Below are 18,336 nucleotides of genomic sequence, written 5' to 3' on the forward strand. Positions count from 1 at the left end.
CGTAACTGAACTTGGTCATCCCGGGATACGTCGGTCCAATCACCAATACTTCCCTGGGTATCACAGAGGAATCAGTCTCTACTGACTCAGCCCACTTGTTCCCACTGGAAGAAGTCTTGAGTTCAGAGTGAACTAATTCCTGTCGACCAAAATATTGTTGTTGTTGTTGATTTAGGCGCGACGACGATCGTGGGATCGGATGCGTCCCGGCGTACCCTTGATGGGTTAATCGCGAAGCCTGGAAAAGGTGGAACAACAAGCCAAATCGCGAAACGAGTGCCGCCAATCACTAGAAACTAATATGCCATACGGCAAATAAACGCACAGACGGGCAGATGATTGGGGAAGCCCCAGGAGTCCCTCAGGGCGACAAGCACCGGCCCCGCTCCACACAGAGAACACTGGGTAGCAAAACCAAAACTCTGCCCCCAACTAAAACGCAAAAAGTCATCCAGTGTTCCCCGGCAGAGCAGAAGCCGGCCGCCCACCACGGCTGAGGGCCCACCAGGAGCCCACCAAGCAACCCGTTCTCGCACTTTCTTATAGTCAATATTGACTTGTTAAATACGTGCATATGTGACATACTAATTTATTGTGAATATTTTAGTTTACCTTGAAAAGATTCATAGAAAACACCGACCTTAACTAACCTTCTTAGTATGTTAAGATAAGCATCTTATTGCTTCGTAATTACAATTATTACTGAACCTATACCTATAATAGATTAAGTAATAATTGTAAATACGAAGCAATAAGATGTTTATCTTAACATACTAAGAAGGTTAGGTAAGGTCGGTGTTTTCTATGAAGCTTTTCAAGGTGAACTAAAATATTCACAATAAATTAGTATGTCACATATGCACTTATTTAATAAGTTAATATTGACTTAAAGAAAGTGCAAGAATGGGTTGCACCAAGACCCACCAACCCCTGGCACCTCTCGGCCAAGCCGACCCCCGAACACCGTCACCCCGCCGGGAGAACCAGCCAGAACACGCCAAAAAAAAAAAAAAATCTATCACAATCCCGTGACCCAAGGCGATATGTGTGCCAGGCGTCGTACAATCGGACCGTTGAAGAGGGGATGCCAAACGGTAGTAGCAAAGCCAAAAAGCGAAAACAGGACGTGATCCGGCAGGACCCATATCACTTCTGAGGAGTTACAATCGAATAGAAAGAGGGTAACTACACAGGTGTCAGTATGATCAGAGCTTTACACCGGGGACTAGAAAATTGGGTCGGGTGCGCTCAACAGATGGCGTCGACATCGTCACAATACTGTGAACCATCGTGATGGGAGCGCAAACCATTGCAAAGGGAGCGTGAACCATCGTTTTGGAAGTACGAACCGTATTTATGAGATGTAAACCTTAATTATGATTACGGGAACTTTACCAACTTGCAAGTGATGCTTATTGGCTCCCGGTAAACCTAACAGACCAGTTTAGACAGATATAGAATAATACCTCAGTCCAAACATGTTAGACAAATATAGTAATAAGGTTGGATGGATATAAATAAGAGATGTCTCAACTAGGTCAATATGTCTTTATACGTTTCAATTATTTTCATATTCTTATTATTGCGAACTGAATCTTTCTGATTCAGAAATAAACTTTCTTATTTTCAAGTTCTCTTTACCGAAAAAATCATCCGGAAGCTTCGGCCTAGAGGTTATCACAACCGTAAACAGATGGAAGTTAAATTAGGTTATTAATGAACGAATACCTGACCATGTGAATTATTTTAGTATATTGGAGACTAATATTAGCATGAGAGTCATCACTACGCTCCCGTGTGTTGACTTCCTAATGCAGCAGAACCGTGATATACAACACAAACATCAAGTTAGTACCGTAGTTACCAACTTGGTAACCACAGTATGATATATATATATATATATATATATATATATATATATATATATATATATATATATATATATATATATATATATATATATATATAATGTTTTTCTTTTTTTTCTTTTAATACCTAGAAGGGGGTACCACCTCAGGTGCAAGTGTAGGGACCCATAGCCTCGGAGAAGAAACTAAAGAGTACTCAGAGAAGACATAGGGGGATCCTCACTGAACACTTTGACATTTTCTTCTCCTACCACCCCTATTCTTTTGGTATGTGTGTATATTTATCTAACTTATTTGAAAATGTCATTACACAAAAAAAGTTACAATATTGATTACATGCAGGGTACAAGGCTGCTTGTCACAAGTTGAAAAGCTCCTCCAGCTCCTCAGATGGCGGGCAGGAACCATGGATGCAGTGTGCATTTCCTCTCTGGATTGCCACACTAAGGCGCTGAAAAAGAAAACTGGCAGCTCTAGGGTCTCTAGTTGTTTCGATTAGCTTAGACCCCAACTCCTTCAAAAAGCTAGCAGCACTTTTACCCCTGGCACCAAGTGTCTCTGAGGCAATGGAGACAAAATTGTAGTGGTGCTCAAGGTCTCTGTATTTACGTGACTTGGCCGCTTCCCGGTGATTGGCAGCTTCTCCTGCTTGTGTAGCACTGAAGTCAACATAGGTATTGGCTAAAGTTGAAACGCAAGTGTAGTCCCACACCAACTGTCTACCATTCTTCCAGGGGTTCACCGTGATTCCGTCTGGGCGACCGACAGGCTCATCAGAGTTGCAGGACATTAGGTAACGGGGCTCTCTCTCTGCTGGACAACCGGCTGTGGTAAGGCTTCTCTTAATAATGTCATTGACCTCGCCGTGTCTTGCATGCCATCCTCCTGTCCTTTGGCAGAGAAGGCCATGCCGTCCGTACCTGTCGGCCTCTGCCTCGCCGCAAATGCACCTGTATTTGGTGTGGATTGGGGCAGCGAGGCGGAGAGCCACGGCAATTCGGAGGGCCTGCGGTGTGAGACGGGTGCCGGTTGCTGACATTGGGGTTGCTAATAGGAAATCACCTGCATGGAGAGCTGCTACAGCTCTAAGTCGGGCAGTGTCATGTGGTGTTGTCGCAGCTTCTGGCAAAGTCGCAGCTTCTTGGTCGACAATGGGGCGATATATATATATATATATATATATATATATTATATATATATATATATATATATATATATATATATATATATATATATATAAATATATATATATATACATATATATATATATATATATATATATATATATATATATATATATATATATATATATATATATCGCTCGCCGATGTCGCAGGTCACGACTGACAGCCAGACTTCTCTCAGCCAAGAGGAGCCATCAATCGACGACAGGTATGGCACATGCCAAGTGTGTGACAAGGTATGGAGACTCAAGCGTAACGGAGATGTGCGCAAGCATGCTCACAACGGAACCGATTGTCCGGGTATGTGGCGCCCTCCCAAAGAGGGTATCAATCAAGGCCCCGCTCCAGCAGTCAGGGAAAACACCTCCAACAGCTTCATTTCGACTGAGAATCTACTAAAAGCCATCAAAGCAACATCGGTTGGAACCTTGCAGCACATCCCTAAAGCTGCCCGGCCCCAGGCAGCAGCCAAACTATCCAGCCTCTTGAAAGAGGTCAATGACTCCCCCGGAACCATCCAAGCATGGCACAACCTTCTCCTGTTTGGTAACATATGCCTAGCTGTCCCTGCAAGGAGAGACAAATCACTAGCTTCGTCGATCATTATGGCTATAAATAGTTTTCCTAGAGAGGACAACCAGGCACCCCTCCCCACCCGTGCCAAAAACACCCACCGCAGGAAAGGTATCAACAGCAGAACCGAGGCATCCAAAATCAGAGCAACAGTCAGCAAGAAAATAGAAGAAGGCAACACAATAGGGGCGATCAGAGTCATCACCAGTGAAGACAGTTGCCACCAGGGATGCCCATACAGCACAAACCCTGAGGGAAAAACACCCACCCAGAGCTCCTCGTGACGACAGTGTTCCCCTAGTCGGTGTCACCAGAGCAGAACCCCTGTGTGTGCTCGAATCCATGGTGCATAAAGCAGCTTTATTCTTCCCACCAGGATCAGCAGGGGCGTTCACAGGACTACGACCCAACCACATCAAACAAATGCTCAACCCTGCACTGGGAGACATTGCACAGGGCCTCCTGGTGGAACTAACTAGATTCGCCAACACATGTCTAGCTGGCAACATACCAGAGACCATACGGCCTCTCTTTTTTGGCGCTACCCTCTGTGCCCTGAGGAAAAAAGATGGAGGAATCAGACCGATAGCTGTGGGAAATTCACTCCGGCGTCTCGTCGCTAAGGCTGCTGCTAGAGCAGTTAGTCAGGCAGCAGCCGACATGCTGAAGCCAAAACAGCTTGGGTTTAGCATTCCCCAAGGGCGTGAGGCAGCGGCTCATGCAGCTAGAGCCTACATTGCCATCATTACGAATGAAAAAGCCCTGATAAAGCTGGACTTCAAAAATGCTTTCAATCTGGTTACAAGGGATGCAGTACTCAGTGCAGTTCATCGCCTTTTTTCTTCCCTCTACCCGTTTGTAAACTCATGCTACAGCAAGAATCTAACTCTGCTTTTTGGGGAACATGAAATTGAATCACAAGAAGGTGTCCAACAGGGTGACCCCCTTGCTCCTTTTCTTTTCTGCCTAGTTATCAAGGAAGTCACCGATAACCTGTCCAGTGAGCTCAACATTTGGTTTTTGGACGATGGTACTCTAGCCGGCTCCCCAGCCTCACTCTTGGACGACATAAGAATAATTCAGGAGCAAGGAGCAAGCCTAGGCCTCACTATGAACCCTTCCAAGTGCGAAATAACCTCCACCAACCAGTACATAATAGAGCAAATAAAGGTTGTTTTGCCTGACATTCATACAACCAACCCTGAGGACAGCACACTCCTAGGTGCTCCTCTTGGAAGGAATGCCATCGACGGGGTCCTTGGTAAGAAGATCACTGACCTGAAGAGGATGAACGAGAGGATTGAAGACATCAATGCTCATGATGCACTTTACCTAATCACAAGATGCTTGTCCCTCCCCAGGCTGACCTACTTTCTAAGATGTTCGCCATCTTTCAACAATATTAAATTAGAAGAGTACGACAGCTTGCTGAAATCAACACTAGAAAAAGCCCTCAATCTTTCCCTCAGCGACTTACAGTGGAAACAGGCCTCCCTTCCTGTCAGACTCGGGGGCCTTGGAGTGCGCACAGCAACACAAATTGCTGTACCAGCGTTCCTGTCCTCTTCAGTGGGGTCTGACAACTTGGTGAAGGAAATCCTACCTGAGCACTTAGTTCAACAGGCAGGGGTACATGATCCCAGCTTCACAGACTGCACAACCAGATGGGTCTCTCTCGCAGGACCAGCACCCCAACTACCGCCTTCTGAAGCCCATAAGCAATCCAGCTGGGATCGCCTCATTGCCGACCAAGAAGCTGCGACTTTGCTAGAAGCTGCGACAACACCATATGACACTGCCCGACTTAGAGCTGTAGCAGCTCCCCATGCAGGTGATTTCCTATTAGCAACCCCAATGTCAGCAACCGGCACCCGTCTCACACCGCAGGCCCTCCGAATTGCCGTGGCTCTCCGCCTCGCTGCTCCAATCCACACCGAATACAGGTGTATTTGCAGCGAGGCAGAGGCCAACAGATACGGACGGCATGGCCTTCTCTGCCAAAGGACAGGAGGATGGCATGCAAGACACGGCGAGGTCAATGACATTATTAAGAGAAGCCTTACCACAGCCGGTTGTCCAGCAGAGAGAGAGCCCCGTTACCTAATGTCCTGCAACTCTGATGAGCCTGTCGGTCGCCCAGACGGAATCACGGTGAACCCCTGGAAGAATGGTAGACAGTTGGTGTGGGACTACACTTGCGTTTCAACTTTAGCCAATACCTATATTGACTTCAGTGCTACACAAGCAGGAGGAGCTGCCAATCACCGGGAAGCGGCCAAGTCACGTAAATACAGAGACCTTGAGCACCACTACAATTTTGTCCCCATTGCCTCAGAGACACTTGGTGCCTGGGGTAAAAGTGCTGCTAGCTTTTTGAAGGAGCTGGGGTCTAAGCTAATCGAAACAACTAGAGACCCTAGAGCTGCCAGTTTTCTTTTTCAGCGCCTTAGTGTGGCAATCCAGAGAGGAAATGCTCACTGCATCCATGGTTCCTGCCCGCCATCTGAGGAGCTGGAAGAGCTGTACAACTTGTGACAAGCAGCCTTGCACCCTGCATGTAATCAATATTGTAACTTTTTTTTGTGTAATGACATTTTCAAATAAAGTTAGATAAATATACACACATACCAAAAGTATAGGGGTGGTAGGAGAAGAAAATATCAAAGTGTTCAGTGAGGATCCACAAGGTCTTCTCTGAGTACTCTTTATTTTCTTCTCCGAGGCTATGGGGTTCCTACACTTGCACCAGAGGTGGTACCCCTTCTAGGTATATATATATATATATATATATATATATATATATATATATATATATATATATATATATATATATATATATATATATATATATATAAATGTCGTACCTAGTAGCCAGAACGCACTTCTCAGCCTACTATGCAAGGCCCGATTTGCCTAATAAGCCAAGTTTTCATGAATTAATATATTTTCTCTAATTTTGTATTTATGAAATGATAAAGCTACCCATTTCATTATGTATGAGGTCAATTTTTTTTTATTGGTGTTAAAATTAACTTAGATATATGACCGAACTTAACCAACCCTACCTAACCTAACCTAACCTATCTTTATAGGTTAGGTTAGGTGGCCGAAAAAGTTAGGTTAGGTTAGGTTAGGTAGGTTAGGTAGTCGAAAAACAATTAATTCATGAAAACTTGGCTTATTAGGCAAATCGGGCCTTGCATAGTAGGCTGAGAAGTGCGTTCTGGCTACTAGGTACGACATAAATATATATATATATATATATATATATATATATATATATATATATATATATATATATATATATATATATATATATATATATATATATAACTGAAAACTCACACCCCAGAAGTGACTCGAACCCATACTCCCAGGAGCAATGCAACTGGTATGTACAAGACGCCTTAATCCACTTGACCATCACGACCGGACATAATGAGGTGATAGCCGAGGCTATTTGAACCACCCCACCGCCGGCACTCGGATAGTAATCTTGGGCATAGCATTTTACCAAATCACCTCATTCTTTGGGGCACACGTGAGGAACACAAATGCGAACAAGCCTGAATGGTCCCCAGGACAATATGCAACTGAAAACTCACACCCCAGAAGTGACTCGAACCCATACTCCCAGGAGCAACGCAACTGGTATGTACAAGACGCCTTAATCCACTTGACCATCACGACCGGACATAATGAGGTGATAGCCGAGGCTATTTGAACCACCCCACCGCCGGCACTCGGATAGTAATCTTGGGCATAGCATTTTACCAAATCACCTCATTCTTTGGGGCACACGTGAGGAACACAAATGCGAACAAGCCTGAATGGTCCCCAGGACAATATGCAACTGAAAACTCACACCCCAGAAGTGACTCGAACCCATACTCCCAGGAGCAACGCAACTGGTATGTACAAGACGCCTTAATCCACTTGACCATCACGACCGGACATAATGAGGTGATAGCCGAGGCTATTTGAACCACCCCACCGCCGGCACTCGGATAGTAATCTTGGGCATAGCATTTTACCAAATCACCTCATTCTTTGGGGCACACGTGAGGAACACAAATGCGAACAAGCCTGAATGGTCCCCAGGACAATATGCAACTGAAAACTCACACCCCAGAAGTGACTCGAACCCATACTCCCAGGAGCAACGCAACTGGTATGTACAAGACGCCTTAATCCACTTGACCATCACGACCGGACATAATGAGGTGATAGCCGAGGCTATTTGAACCACCCCACCGCCGGCACTCGGATAGTAATCTTGGGCATAGCATTTTACCAAAACACCTCATTCTTTGGGGCACACGTGAGGAACACAAATGCGAACAAGCCTGAATGGACCCCAGGACAATATGCAACTGAAAACTCACACCCCAGAAGTGACTCGAACCCATACTCCCAGGAGCAACGCAACTGGTATGTACAAGACGCCTTAATCCACTTGACCATCACGACCGGACATAATGAGGTGATAGCCGAGGCTATTTGAACCACCCCACCGCCGGCACTCGGATAGTAATCTTGGGCATAGCATTTTACCAAATCACCTCATTCTTTGGGGCACACGTGAGGAACACAAATGCGAACAAGCCTGAATGGTCCCCAGGACAATATGCAACTGAAAACTCACACCCCAGAAGTGACTCGAACCCATACTCCCAGGAGCAACGCAACTGGTATGTACAAGACGCCTTAATCCACTTGACCATCACGACCGGACATAATGAGGTGATAGCCGAGGCTATTTGAACCACCCCACCGCCGGCACTCGGATAGTAATCTTGGGCATAGCATTTTACCAAATCACCTCATTCTTTGGGGCACACGTGAGGAACACAAATGCGAACAAGCCTGAATGGTCCCCAGGACAATATGCAACTGAATTAAGGATTAAGGCGTCTTGTACATACCAGTTGCGTTGCTACTGGGAGTATGGGTTCGAGTCACTTCTGGGGTGTGAGTTTTCAGTTGCATATTGTCCTGGGGACCATTCAGGCTTGTTCGCATTTGTGTTCCTCACGTGTGCCCCAAAGAATGAGGTGATTTGGTAAAATGCTATGCCCAAGATTACTATCCGAGTGCCGGCGGTGGGGTGGTTCAAATAGCCTCGGCTATCACCTCATTATGTCCGGTCGTGATGGTCAAGTGGATTAAGGCGTCTTGTACATACCAGTTGCGTTGCTCCTGGGAGTATGGGTTCGAGTCACTTCTGGGGTGTGAGTTTTCAGTTGCATATTGTCCTGGGGACCATTCAGGCTTGTTCGCATTTGTGTTCCTCACGTGTGCCCCAAAGAATGAGGTGATTTGGTAAAATGCTATGCCCAAGATTACTATCCGAGTGCCGGCGGTGGGGTGGTTCAAATAGCCTCGGCTATCACCTCATTATGTCCGTTCGTGATGGTCAAGTGGATTAAGGCGTCTTGTACATACCAGTTGCGTTGCTCCTGGGAGTATGGGTTCGAGTCACTTCTGGGGTGTGAGTTTTCAGTTGCATATTGTCCTGGGGACCATTCAGGCTTGTTCGCATTTTTGTTCCTCACGTGTGCCCCAAAGAATGAGGTGATTTGGTAAAATGCTATGCCCAAGATTACTATCCGAGTGCCGGCGGTGGGGTGGTTCAAATAGCCTCGGCTATCACCTCATTATGTCCGGTCGTGATGGTCAAGTGGATTAAGGCGTCTTGTACATACCAGTTGCGTTGCTCCTGGGAGTATGGGTTCGAGTCACTTCTGGGGTGTGAGTTTTCAGTTGCATATTGTCCTGGGGACCATTCAGGCTTGTTCGCATTTGTGTTCCTCACGTGTGCCCCAAAGAATGAGGTGATTTGGTAAAATGCTATGCCCAAGATTACTATCCGAGTGCCGGCGGTGGGGTGGTTCAAATAGCCTCGGCTATCACCTCATTATGTCCGGTCGTGATGGTCAAGTGGATTAAGGCGTCTTGTACATACCAGTTGCGTTGCTCCTGGGAGTATGGGTTCGAGTCACTTCTGGGGTGTGAGTTTTCAGTTGCATATTGTCCTGGGGACCATTCAGGCTTGTTCGCATTTGTGTTCCTCACGTGTGCCCCAAAGAATGAGGTGATTTGGTAAAATGCTATGCCCAAGATTACTATCCGAGTGCCGGCGGTGGGGTGGTTCAAATAGCCTCGGCTATCACCTCATTATGTCCGGTCGTGATGGTCAAGTGGATTAAGGCGTCTTGTACATACCAGTTGCGTTGCTCCTGGGAGTATGGGTTCGAGTCACTTCTGGGGTGTGAGTTTTCAGTTGCATATTGTCCTGGGGACCATTCAGGCTTGTTCGCATATATATATATGTCGTACCTTGTAGCCAGAACGCACTTCTCAGCCTACTATGCAAGGCACGATTTGCCTAATAAGCCAAGTTTTCATGAATTAATTGTTTTTCGACTACCTAACCTAACCTAACTTTTTCGTCTACCTAACCTAACCTAACCTATAAAGATAGGTTAGGTTAGGTTAGGTAGGGTTGGTTAGGTTTGGTCATATATCTACGTTAATTGTAACTCAAATACAAAAAAATTGACCTCATACATAATGAAATGGGTAGCTTTATCATTTCATAAGAAAAAAATTAGAGAAAATATATTAATTCATGAAAACTTGGCTTATTAGGCAAATCGGGCCTTGCATAGTAGGCTGAGAAGTGCGTTCTGGCTACTAGGTACTGTAGTTGGCTACAGTATGGTGCTTCTGTAGTTGCCTCGATTCTTTCCTCCTTCTGCAATAAGTTCTGCTTGTAAGGTATCTTTGGTAGTGACCTTCTTACAAGCAGAACTTATTGCAGAAGGAGGAAAGAATCGAGGCAACTACAGAAGCACCATACTGTCCCCCGAGCTTAAAGCGGCAGCTAAAAGCCTTCGTGAGAACAAGGAGATAGTTGTCAGGAGAGGTGACAAGTCGCCAATATATGTCATTCTTAAAAAAGACGAATATCTGGCGAAAATGAACATCATACTCTCTGACCAAACTAAGTTCCAAAGGGTAACGAAGGACACTACAGCCGAATTAAAAGCAAAGGTGAACAAACTGATCGAAACTGTGAACGCCAAGAAATCCGGACTCCACCTGCCAAAGATCATTGGGGAATATAAACCTGGATATGCGTATGGAAATGTCAAGACGCATAAGCCTGGAAACCCACTTCGGCCAATCATTAGCCAGATACCCACACCCACGTACAGACTGGCGAAGCGACTCAACGGCCTGCTGACTCCTTATGTTCCTTGCGCCTTCAGCCTGAAGTCTCCAAAGGAATTTGTTGACTTACTGCGGGGCACACGGGCCACAGGGATAAGAGCCTCGTTGGACGTAGAATCGCTGTTTACCAACGTACCTGTGGACGAGACAATCGGAATGATAGCCGACAGAGTGTATCGTGATCCAGCCTGTACTCCTCTTGACATACCAGAAAATATTCTGAGGAAACTACTCCAAGCTTGTACTAAAGAGGCACCCTTCTTGAGCCCTGATGGGCACATGTATAAGCAAGTAGATGGGGTCGCCATGGGTTCTCCCCTAGGTGTCCTGTTTGCAAACTTCTACATGGGTACCATCGAGCAAAAAGTCTTAGTCGACATGAACTTGAAACCGGCCATATACTGCAGGTATGTTGACGACATTTTCACACAGGTACCTGATGTCAGACATCTGCAGGAGCTGAAGGAGGCATTTGAGCAGAGTTCCGTGCTGCGTTTCACTTACGAGATGGAAAAGGATGGGAAGCTGCCCTTTCTAGATATAACAGTCATGGAAAAGGGCGGAGGTTTCCACACTGCAGTCTACACTAAGGAAACAAACATAGGAATGTGCCTAAATGCCAACAGCGATTGCCCAGACAGGTACAAGAGAAGTGTTGTTAACGCATATGTCGACCGTGCTCTCAGCCACAGCTCAGAATGGAAGCAAGTCGACGAAGAACTCTGTAGGGTAAGGCAGGTCCTAGCCAATAACGGCTTCTCCAATGGTTTCGTCGAAGACATCATAAGAAGGAAAGTGAAAAGCCATGCAACCTCTGAAGAGACAACTAACACAACACCTATACCCCCTATTAGACTATTTTACAGGAACTTCTTTTCCACAGCTCATAAAACGGAGGAAAGGGTCCTGAATGATATTGTTAATAGAAACGTTATCCCTACAGACAAAAATCAGAGGATACAACTGACGATTTACTATAAAACCAGAAAAACGGCCAGCCTACTCATGAGAAACTCTCCAGACACAAAACAGAACGCTTTAAAAGAGACTAACGTCGTCTATGCCTTCAAATGCCCACTTGGGGACTGTAAGCTCCAAAAAACCCAGTATATAGGCAAGACAACAACATCTCTTTCTAGGCGTTTAACGATGCATAAGCAACAGGGCTCCATTAAGGAACATATAATCTCTTCCCACAACCAAACCATCGCCAGAGAAATCCTAGTAAACAACACAGAAATCATCGATAGATACAGCGATAGCAGGCGGCTTGACGTTTGCGAGGCACTACACATCAAGAAGTCAACACCAGCAATCAACAGCCAATTATTGCACAACTATATTCTACCCACCTCAAGACTCCGCTCCAATATAGAAGCATCAAGAAATTTGGACCAATAGGCTTTCTACAAACACTTCTATTCAATATCCATTGCTTCGTGTTCTGTCTTGTGTTGATGAAATTAATACCCTATTAATACTCTTGTTCTGTCTTGTGTTGATGAAATTAATACCCTATTAATACCACATTTTGTTCTGTCTTGTGTTAATGCCACATCACCCCTTCCACCTCACTCAAATGTAGATATAAAATCGGAGATACGTAAGTTCTATTCAGTTGTGTATTTGTGAACTAAAGTCTTTGAAAATGTAATAAGTTTTACGAAACGCGCCCGTGTCGCGTCAGACTAGAAATAAAAATGAATTTTGGAGAATTGATTTTTGATTTACCTCCAACAGTGAAGCGTAATGTACGAAAGATTGAGAAAATTCGTGTTAGAATTATTAATCTTACTTTTTCGGTCATATTTAATAATATATGTCTACAGGAAAGACTGCTACCAAAGTATACTAATATATATATATATATATTATAGTGCTCCTGGCAGTATGGGTTCGAGTCACTTGTGGGGTGTGAGCTTTCAATTGCATGTATGCCTGGGGACTATTCAGGCTGGTTCGCATTTGTGTTCCTCACGTGTGCCCCAAAGAATGAGATGATTTGATAAAATACTATGCCCAAGATTACCATCAGAGTGCCGGTGGGCTGATGGGTATATAGCTTCGGCTATCATCAGCTTTTGTCCAGTCATGATGGTCGAGCGGATAAGGTGCCCTGTACACCAGTTGCATAGGGCTCCTGGCTGTATGGGTTCTAGTCACTTCTGGGGTTTGAGTTTTCAGTTGCATGTATGCCTGGGGACCATTCAGACTTGTTCGCATATATATATATATATATATATATATATATATATATATATATATATATATATATATATAATGTGTGTGTGCCGAAAAACGTCGAAAAAGTGACCAACGTCGTCTATGCCTTCGCATGCCTACTTGAGAACTGTCAGCCCCAAAGATCTCAGTATATAGGCAAGACAAGAACGTCTCTTTCTAGGCGGTTAACAATGCACAAACAACAGGGCTCCATCAACGAGCATATAATCTCCTCACAAGGAGGAGCACCTTGTCAGACCATCACCAGAGAAATCATAACAAGCAACACATAAATTATCGGCAGATACAACAACAGGAGACTCGACATCAGCGAGGCACTACACATCAAAAAGTCAACACCAGTAATCAACAGCCAATTAACACTTAATTACATTCCACACACTTCAATACCCCGAACCAACACTTAGCAAGAAGATAAAACATGCAGTGTACCCATCGATTCGTGTTTTGAGTATGTAAAATTGTCTTTAACCATTGATTTGTGTCCTGTCACCTCACAAAAAACATTTGTGTTTTGTCACCTCACCAAAAAACGAATATATGCATGAAACAGAGTATGTAAAATTATCTTTGAAAATGTAAGAAGTCTCTTGCGAAACACTTCTAGGCGTCAGACCATAAATAAAGTGTGAAAATGAACATTGAAGAGTTAATTTTTCAACTACCCTCAACAGTGAAGAAAAACATAAGAAATATTGAAAAGATTTGTTGTAGAATCATTAATCTTACCTTTTCGGTCATATTCAACAACATATATCGTTATTGTTTCTAAAACAATTAGATTATTTTAACATAGATGTAAATATTAAATATTTTTGTACCTATGACGCATATGCAGTCTCCAAAAAAAAAAAATTATTTTTGACTCACACACCTGGCGTGGAGCCTCGAGTGACTGACAGCGGTCATATGTGTATGACACGACCTGATGACCTCCACTGATTGGACCCAACATTCATAGGCAACATCACCCCCAGTCACTCAGAGTGAGTTGACACAACAAGTTACCAGTCACTCAGAGTGAGTTGACACAACAAGTTACCAGTCACTCAGAGTGAGTTGACACAACAAGTCACCAGTCACTCAGAGTGAGTTGACACAACAAGTCACCAGTCACTCAGAGTGAGTTGACACAACAAGTCACCAGTCACTCAGAGTGAGTTGACACAACAAGTCACCAGTCACTCAGAGTGAGTTGACACAACAAGTCACCAGTCACTCAGAGTGAGTTGACACAACAAGTCACCAGTCACTCAGAGTGAGTTGACACAACAAGTCACCAGTCACTCAGAGCGAGTTGACACAACAAGTTACCAGCCACTCAGAGCGTTTGCCACCGCGCAGGGTCCGGCCTAATCGTTATGACTGAGATTTACAGCGTATGAATAAAACAACGAGAACAGGTGGAGGAATAGTCGAAACTTGAATTCTGAATGATTCCTTACACAGGTTCCTGAACGTTGTTCTGATGTTAGCCAGCCTCGCATATGGCGCAGATGTTATTCTTTTAATGTGGGCTTCAGGAGACAGGTTTGGTGTGATATCAACCCCTAAATCTTTCTCTCTGTCCGTTTCATGAAGTATTTTATCTCCTATTCTGTATCCTGTGTCTGGCCTGTGAGAAGGGAAAGCTTGGGGAGGGGGGTATGGGAGGAGGGAGGGCTTGGGGGAATGGGGGGGGGCGCAGAAGAGGAAGGAGGGCTTGAGGGAGGGGGATGTTGGGTGAAAGGAAGGGCTGAGGAGGATGAGGAAGAAGGGAGAACTTAGGGGAGAGGAGGAGGAGGAGAAGGGAGGGCACATGGGGGATTCTGGAGAGTTTAGAGGGGGGGGGGGGGTGAGTCTGGAATTTTTGGGGGGAGGGGAAAAGAGAGGGCATGGGGGATTAGGGAGGGCTTGGGGAGGGGGAGAAGGGAGATCCTGGGGAGGGGGAACTAGGGGGGACGGTGCCCTGGGTGGGCACCAGGGGTTGGAGTCAGGTAGGACATATAGTGGGTGGAGAATGGGGGTGGTACTTCTCTCCTTGTGTCTGTTGAACTGCTTGTGGAGGGTTCCCCCACTCCCCACTGGGATTGTAGGGCTCGGGGTTGTGGCTCCCTGATTTCATTTTTCTCCCTGTGCTCTCTTCTCGTGGATACTGCCCTCATTCTCTCGTCCCTTGGCATGTCCCTTTGCAGGAATAATTTTTTGAAATTTGGTACATTTGCTAGTCCACTCTTCCTGCTAACAAATCCTATTTTGTTCTCTCACTTGTGAATACCACCTTTATCAATTGATCTCTGTCCTTGTTGTACTGTCCGAGCCTGAAAACATTTTCAATATTCTGGTCAGCTCTCTCCATCTTTACCCTTTAAGGATCTCATTAACTTCATTTCTGTTCTTGTCTCTCCTCTCTGCTGGACTGGTCCCTGTTTGCTCCTTAATGCCTACTATTACTACTGCTCTTTTTTGCTCTTTTTAAACAATACTGCAAATGAGGGTTGATTTGTAGAAGTCCTCTCAACAATAGTATCACCATCTCCCTGAGGGATGGTCTGTGTCTGGTATTGGGGAGGAGTCTCATTCAGGCTTCTTATCTCCTCCTTTGCTGCCCTTAGTTCATCCTGCAGGTTGGTCCTGTCTGTCACAGTTACTCAACCACTTTGACAAAATCACAGAAGCTCTAGAAGAAAAGCAAAATGCAGATGTTGTATACACAGACTTTGCAAAGGCATTCGACAAATGTGACAATGGGGTGATACCACACAAAATGAGGTCAATGGGATTAACTGGAAAAGTAGGACGCTGGATACTCAATTTCCTGTCGAACAGAACACAAAGAGTTACAGTCAGTCAAATAAAATCGTGTCCAAGTGAAGTTAAAAGCTCTGTACCTCAAGGTACAGTCCTTGCACCGCTACTGTTGTATGTATTGATCATGTCTTCTCTAATCAGAAGATGATGAAATGACAACGTTTCGGTTCTGGATCATTTTCAAGTCGAGTGAGAAAAGTGAGGATGTTATTGTTTTAGATTCAGCTACTGGAACAAAATTTCCATGTAGCACGGGCTATGGTGAGTCCTAAATTAAGTGGAGGCTCTTTGGATCCATTATCAATTGCTGATACTGGAGGTGTGGGAATGGGGTCCGTGGATGCGCCAATCCAATCAAAGGCCATAGGGCTGGTCAGACCAGTGAATTGATGGGGTACCCACGTCGCTCACAGTTAAATTCCACAGGAGTCAGCAGGGCTGTTGGCGGGCTGCCCACAGTAGGCCGGTCTAGGGGGAGATGTCCGAGTGTTACAAGATGATTGGTTTCCTTGTCCCAGCTCCCTGAAGTTGGTAGTTTGGTCGAATATCCTTTTTCAGTGTCGTGGTCGCAGAGGTGATCGAGGCGTTCTTAAGGGACGACCATGCAAAGGATCCGTCCTGCTTCCCTGCACTTGTATTCCCAGTAGTCATTGTGGATTATGGAGTTATGCTGTCTGTCTTGGAAATTACCCGGCCATGTCGGATATACCCCGGAGGAGGCAGCATGGGAGCCTGACAGTCTGGTTGGTGCCGGTGTGGGATCCCGAGGGTGAGAAGGTGCCCAAGCAGCCGTACGAGGGACAGAAGGGCCGGTGACATCGCCTGAAGCATCAGAGTTGGTCTAGTCATTGTGATCAGCTTCCTTGGGTTTGTCTTCGGAGTCGTCCTGGTCAGCTGTCCTGGGGGCTGCTGCCGTCCTTGCCAGTAGGACAAGCTTGGGGACTGCTGAGTAGCTGTGGCCGGACGATGAGGGCTTCCCTGGGGTTCGGCTGCCTCAGGGATCCATGGGGCAGAGAGTCCAGTAGCAGTTGTGGAAGTTGGAAGGTCATCGGGTGCAGCAGCTGTCGGAAGTCTATTTTCGACGAGCAGGCTGTTGATGACGTGGATGTAGCAGGCAATGTTGATGCCCCCCTCCATTTTGTTGGCGAGGTGAACCAGGACAGGTAGAAGGGTGATCTTGGTGGAGGCTGCAGGCTGGGCCGGTGGTGGTGTGGTCAGAGGTGGTGCGGTCGGCTGAATGCAGCGTCCCCAGGGGCTGGGCGATGGTGAGGGAATCACGTGTGTGTTCCCAGAATTCCCGGGTAAGACTGATAATTCGACTATTAGTGGGATTGCTTGTTGAGGTATGGTGATGGAGGAAGCGGTTGCAGTCATCTTTTGGATTTCCTCCTGCCGGAGGGGACAGTCAGAGTGAGTGAGACCGCAGTGTGGGACATTACAAAGCAGGATGGTGCTACATAGCCTTCCCGGTTTCCTTCTACTGGAAATGTAGCAGGATGGTGCTACTTAGCCTTCCCTTCCCTTGTCTTGGAAGCTAGACGTAGATATATAAGAATACTTAGCAAGAGGGAAAATATAAAAATGTTGTGGATTCCTTCTCACATTGGCCTGCAGGAACATGACAAAGTTGACGCCCTTGCTAAGGCTGCAGCAAATAAAGAGAGTATTGAACGGAATCTTGAGTTATCAATTAGGTCCCTTAAAAGTGTCATTAGACGAGAACTCTTGGATGAATTTGAAGAAAGTAGAACAGTGCAAACTGGAACTAGCAGGTCCATTGTTCATCACAATGAAATGTGTGAAGTAAAACATATGTATGGGACAAGTAACAAAGTCAGTAGACTAACAGATGTTGTCACAGCTCGTATAAGACTTGGCTAGAAGTATCTCTGGCAGTTCGATTTGTATAGGGATCTAGATGAAGTAAAGCGTAAAGTGTGTGGACAAAGACAGGGACACACACTCGAACACTATATCTTGGATTGTAGTAAAATTGAGCCCTTTAGAGATAAATCTAAGTTCACTCTGTATGATATGGTAACCTATCTTATTACCATGGATAAATTACCTGAAATCCTTGCACTGTATCCATATTTCGATTCCAGTAGATAAATGACATATGAGATTCAGAAACAAGTAGTGTATTGTGAAGACTAATAATAAACAGAAGCTACTCTATGACTCTGCAATATCTCCATTGGTCAAACTATTATGTATTAGCGATAAGACCTACCATTAATATATAATGACTTACTGTAAATATATAGCTCTTGAAATAGCACTTTCTCTCTAACTAGCTGACATGGTAACTATAAGGTGTGAAGGATAAATGAAATTGTTTAAGTAATAATCTAATATGAGGTCTGATAAAGACCTTTTGTGCCCTCTGTAATGCTTTTTGCGCTACCGCTCACAGGATGAGTATGGGGTGCACAATAAAG

Source organism: Procambarus clarkii, chromosome 3 (assembly GCF_040958095.1).
Source record: "Procambarus clarkii isolate CNS0578487 chromosome 3, FALCON_Pclarkii_2.0, whole genome shotgun sequence".
In the NCBI taxonomy this organism is placed as follows: Eukaryota; Metazoa; Arthropoda; class Malacostraca; order Decapoda; family Cambaridae; genus Procambarus; species Procambarus clarkii.